A 6,000-nucleotide genomic window follows, 5' to 3' on the forward strand; every position below is an offset into this window, starting at 1 on the left:
GTCTCTATCCTTTCACAAATCTCTCGCTATCTGTTACTCCAACAATTTTTGTCTCGTCAGCAAACTTGTCAATCAGCCCGCCTACATTCTCATCCAAGTCATTGAAGTACAGCGCGGACATTTGTCCCAGCACAGATCCCTGCAGAACACCATGAGTCACATAATACCAGTCAGAAAAACACCCTTGAGCAAGCCAATGTTTGGTCCAATTTGTCAAAGTACCTTGGATCCTATGTACCCCAACCTTTTGGACCAGCCCACTGTGTGGCATTTTGTCAGCATGATTTGAACTATGTCCTAGCTAATAATGATCTATTCTACATTTTCCTTCACCATCACCTTTGATGTCTTGTTTTCACACCTTACACCTCCTTATCTCTGCATCTCCATCTCCCCTGACTCTCAGGCTGAAGAAGGTTCTTGACCCAGAATGTCACCCACTCCTTCCATCCAGAGATGCTGCCTGTCCCACTGAGTTACTCCAGCATTTTGTGTCTGTCTTCAGTGTAAACCAGCATCTGTAGTTCCTTCCTACACATGTCTGCTGCCCTGCCTTTATCAACATTCCAAGTTAGCTCCTCAAACCTCGTTGAGACTGGATTTCCCCTGTATTCAACGATGCCGACTCCAATGAATCAGTTCCTGCGTTTCTAAGTGAACATAAATCCTGACTCTTAGAATATTTACCAGTAATTTCCCAACTCCCTGTCTCCCTGTCTCCCTGTCTCCCTGTCTCCCTGTCTCTATCTCCCTGTCTCTATCTCCCTGCCTCCCTGTCTCCCTGTCTCTATCTCCCTGTATCTATCTCCCTGCCTCCCTGCCTCCCTGCCTCCCTGTCTCCCTGTCTCCCTGTCTCCCTGTCTCCCTGTCTCTATCTCCCTGTCTCTATCTCCCTGTCTCTATCTCCCTGTATCCATCTCCCTGTCTCCCTGTCTCCCTGTCTCCCTGTCTCCCTGTCTCCCTGTCTCCCTGTCTCCCTGCCTCCCTGCCTCCCTGCCTCCCTGTCTCCCTGCCTCCCTGTCTCCCTGTCTCCCTGTCTCCCTGTCTCCCTGTCTCCCTGTCTCCCTGTCTCCCTGTCTCCCTGCCTCCCTGTCTCCCTGCCTCCCTGCCTCCCTGCCTCCCTGCCTCCCTGCCTCCCTGCCTCCCTGCCTCCCTGCCTCCCTGCCTCCCTGCCTCCCTGTATCTATCTCCCTGTCTCTATCTCCCTGTCTCTATCTCTCTATCTCCCTGTCTCCCTGCCTCCCTGCCTGTCTCCCTGCCTGTCTCCCTGCCTGTCTCTGTCTGCCTGTTTGTCTCTCTGTCTCTCCATCTCTGTCTGTCTCTCTCTCTGCCTCTCTCTCCATCTCTATTTCTCTGTCTGTCTCTCTGTCTGTCTCTCTGTCTGTCTCTCTGTCTGTCTCTCTGTCTGTCTCTCTGTCTGTCTCTCTGTCTGTCTCTCTGTCTGTCTCTCTGTCTGTCTCTGTCTGTCTCTCTGTCTGTCTCTCTGTCTGTCTCTCTGTGTGTCTCTCTGTCTGTCTCTCTGTTTGTCTCTCTGTCTGGGTCTGTTTCTCTGTGTGTGTCTCTCTCTCGGTCCCTCTCTCTGTCTCTGTCTCTCTCTGTCTCTCTCTCTCCTTGTCTCGCTCTGTCTTTCTCCGTCTCTCTGTCACACAGCATTAATTATTAATATCCATGTGCATGGACTAAAAGTTCTGCAGTAGACATCAGGCAACCTTTTCTGGGGACACGAGATGGCAGCTAGAACACAGTCCATCATTTCAAGTTGAGCCCTTGCTTTGAAATACCGTACATCAATTTTTATTGTGACAAACACACAGCAAGTGGAGGGATCTACAGAGACACCATGGTTTATTCATAATGCATTAAGCTGACTTACTACATGCACTTCTGTTTACATTTTCATCACTTTGCAATTTGTCTTCTCAGCACCCCCAATCCCAGGTGAGCAACCGATTATAACAAAGGATACAAACGGACGCTAACGACATGAGAGGGACTGGCGGAGGCTCTCAGACCACCATTGATATTTAAACACAGGATTGAACACAGCGTAGCTCATTGCTGAGGACTAGTAACTTGCAGAACGGAGTCCAAGACACCGTAGACATTCAGTGCTCCACATGATCAATTGTGGCATGCAGCACCTGCTTTACTCAGCAAATACTTTCTTTCTTAAGGGGCCTGTCCCACTTTCCCAAGTTATTCACGAATTCTCCCAAGTTTTCAAACTCACAAAATGTTCGTAACGAGTCCGTGGATATATCGTAGCGGCTCGCTATGCCAGCCGTAGGTCCTCAGGCAATCAGGTTAGTCGGGACGTTTTTTCCAGCCTGATGACAAATGTCCATGAGTAAAAAAATAACCCCGAGTTATTATATAACCTACAGCTGGCCGCTACGATATATCCACGTCCTCCTGCGGACTCGTTACGAACATTCTACAAGTTTGAAAACTCGGGAGAATTTGTGAATCTCGGGAAAGTGGGATAGGCCCTTTACCAGTCTGACAAAGGCTCCCTAGATGCTGCTCGACCTGCTGAGTTCCCCCAGCACGTTGTGTTTGACGCAAGATTCTGCAGTTCCTTCTATCCTCAGTAACTACTGTCCCTGAGGTCTACCAACGAGAGCACTCGGGCCACAGGTTCATAATGCACAAACACCTCCACATATCTTCTCAACAGTTGCATGATCTCCATAGTAACTTTAAAATTGTAAAATTCTGCGAAATCTCTGAAGGTCAGGTCGCATTTGTGGAAAGAGAAATGTTTCAGGTCAAAAACCCTTTGATAACTGTCTCTCATTCCACGAACATTTCTAACATTTTCAGCTTTATATTTAGGAAGGAAGTGCAGATGCTGGTTTAAAGCAAAGATAGACACAAAAAACTGGAGTAACTCAGCGGGTCAGGCAGCATCTCTGGAGAAAAGGAATAGGTGATGTTTCGGGTGGAGAAAAAGTGTCTCGTTCCGAAACGTCACCTCTTCCTTTTCTCCCGAGATGCTGCCTGACCCGCTGAGTTACTCCGGCTTTTTGCATCTATTCTCAGATTTATCTCGGGCTTCCAACATCTGCAGTTTTTCGTTGGATTTTCAATGTTAAAATCATGCGTTTCTTGTGATTGCTGAGTGCCCTGGATAGTCACTATGTGGTCAGGATTGTAAACATTCTGCCATGCGCAACTTATCTTTGTCAGTTGCACCTGAGTTTGCTCTGTTCCCGATGTTGGGGAAGTCCAGAACCAGGGGTCGCAGTTTAAGAATAAGGGGTAGGTCAGTTAGGACTGAGATGAGGAAAAACTTTTTCACCCAGTGAGTTGTAAAGCTGTGGAATTCTCTGCCGCAGAAGGTAGTGGAGGCAGGTTCTCTGGATGCTTTCAAGAGAGCTAGACAGGGCTCTTAAAAATGGCGGAGTCAGGGGATATGGGGAGAAGGCAGGAATGGGGTACTGATTGGGGATGATCAGCCATGATCACATTGAATGGCGGTGCTGGCTCGAAGGGCCAAATGGCCTACTCCTGCACCTATTGTCTATTGTCTATTGAATGGTAGTGCTGGCTCGAAGGGCCGAATGGCCTACTCCTGCACCTGTGTTTTCTATGTCTATGTTTGAGGCCAGCAGCCTTCACCAACCTTTAAGACAGGCTCCCAGTGGCTATGGGCTGCAGTGACCACATTATTTGCTCAGTATGACAGCATTACAGCTGGTGACACCACCCGCTGGGGGTTGAGATAATGCGCTCCGTTTTGGACCTTTGGAATGATTGCTGTGAGCCTCTGTCAGTGACCTTCACCCACCAATCCCTTGCCAATTCCTCTTTCCACCTAAGGGTCGAAGGTCCACTATTGATGTGACACCGCAGGTTAAAACCGTTGACACTATATTTCAGACTTAAAAAAAACCCTTAACATGTATTGTGTTCCAGTGAAGTACAGTCGGATAAACAGTTGTTCATTAAACCGCATGAAGAGTCATTACCACAGGGGGGGTCAGAGAGTTGTTGTTTAACCCTGGGAAGTGATGAGCTTTGAGTCAAGAATGTTTAATTGTCGTATACGCCAGGAACACAACGATGATTTTTTATTTGCTGCTATTTTATGGGCACATTAAATAAATATACAGTCAACAATAATACTATAATTTTTTCAGCTATACCAGGTAATCAGGCCATAATAATCCAAACCAAAATACCTAGTGCAGCCTCTGCAAGGTCCATCGACTGAGGAAGGGTCCTGACCCAAAACGTCATCCGTCCATTCTCTCCACTTATGCTGCCTGGCCTGCCGGGTTCCTGCAGCTGTTTGTGTTTTGCTCAAAATCCATACCAATTGGTTACTGAGGTAGGGTTGAGGTTTGGTTTGTGCAGATGGTTCACGATGGTTGATGAGAAGAGAAACTGTTCTTGAACCTGAAGATCATGATTCTCAGTCTCCGGCACCATCTTCCAGGTGTGCAGTTGTGTAGCCGTGAGATGAGTGCGTGGCCAGGGTGGTGTGGGGATTTGGATGATATTTGCCGCATTCCTGAGGCTGCACCTCTTGAGGCTCATTTGATGATTGGGTCAAGAATTTGGTTTCAGATGTTTGCAGGTTTGGTGGTCAATAAGCATGCAGGTACAGCAGGCAGTGAAGAGAGCGAATGGCATGTTGGCCTATATAACAAGAGGAGTTGAGTATAGGAACAAAGAGGTCTTTCTGCAGTTGTATAGGGCCCTGGTGAGACCACACCTGGAGTGCAGTTTTGGCCCCCGAATTTGAGGAAGAACATTCTTGCTATTGAGGGAGTGCTTTGCAGGTTTACAAGGTTAATTCCCAGGATGGTGGGACTGTCATTTGCTGTGAGAATGGAGTGGCTGGGCTTGTATACTTTGGAGTTTCGAGGATGAGAGGTTATCTAATTGAAACATATAAGATTGTTAACAGTTTGGACACGCTAGAGGCAGGAAACATGTCCCCGATTTTGGGGGAATCCAGAACCAGGGGCCACAGTTTAAGAATAAGGGGTAAGCCATTTAAAACGGAGACAATGAAACACTTTCTCTCACAGAGAGTTGTGAGTCTGGAATTATCTGCCTCAGTGGAGGCCAGTTCTCTGGATACTTTCAAGAGAGAGCTAGATAGGGCTCTTAAAGATAGCGGAGTCAGGGGATATGGGGAGAAGGCAGGAACGGGGTACTGATTGTGGATGATCAGCCATGATCACATTGAATGGCGGTGCTGGCTCTAAGAGCAGAATGGCCTACTCCTGCACCTATTGTCTATTGTCTATTGACGTTTTGGGTCGAGATCCTTCTTCAGACTGAGGTGCCTGCTCGAAGCTGGAGAAGGAACTCGGAATGATTATCATCATGTTTCACTCGGGAGGAAGTCATGGAATTGCAGATTTATATCAAGTTCTGCTTGGCAAAATGTTTACTCTCCTGATTTCAGTGAATATCCAAAGCACTCTACAATCACAAAAATGCATGATTTCACATAACGGCGCACAATTGATTTATCAAGCAGTAATCATCCATTTCAGTGGATCAGGCAGCATCTCAGGAGAACATGGTTAAGATGCCTTTTGGGTTTGGACCCATCATTAGACTGAAGTCTGAGCCTTCCTTAGCCAGCCAGGGTGAAACAAGACAAAGCACACAGCAAAATAACCCAGAGCACTTAAAAGTTTAGATCAAAATAAATGCCACAAAAAAACCCATAATTACAAACCCTGTAAATAACATGACATAAAATGCAACACAAAACTACAAACTATTGCACACTAATCTCTCTACTCTGTACTGTAAAGAGCTTCATCTCTGAATTGTAGCTGTTCATTATACATTTTCTGACTCTATGGGTAATCAACATTGTCCAGGTTCTTTTGCAAGCCATTCTTCCACCTTAAATAATTACTCTCTCATTAACCCTGGGTGATTTTGAACCTCTCACCCTGATGATCATTCAGAGCATGCACAGGCATCAGTCCTGACGTCAATTATCTGAAAGTTGTCAATATCTTCTTTGCA

This window comes from Amblyraja radiata, chromosome 37 (genome assembly GCF_010909765.2).
Source record: "Amblyraja radiata isolate CabotCenter1 chromosome 37, sAmbRad1.1.pri, whole genome shotgun sequence".
NCBI classification, from domain to species: Eukaryota; Metazoa; Chordata; class Chondrichthyes; order Rajiformes; family Rajidae; genus Amblyraja; species Amblyraja radiata.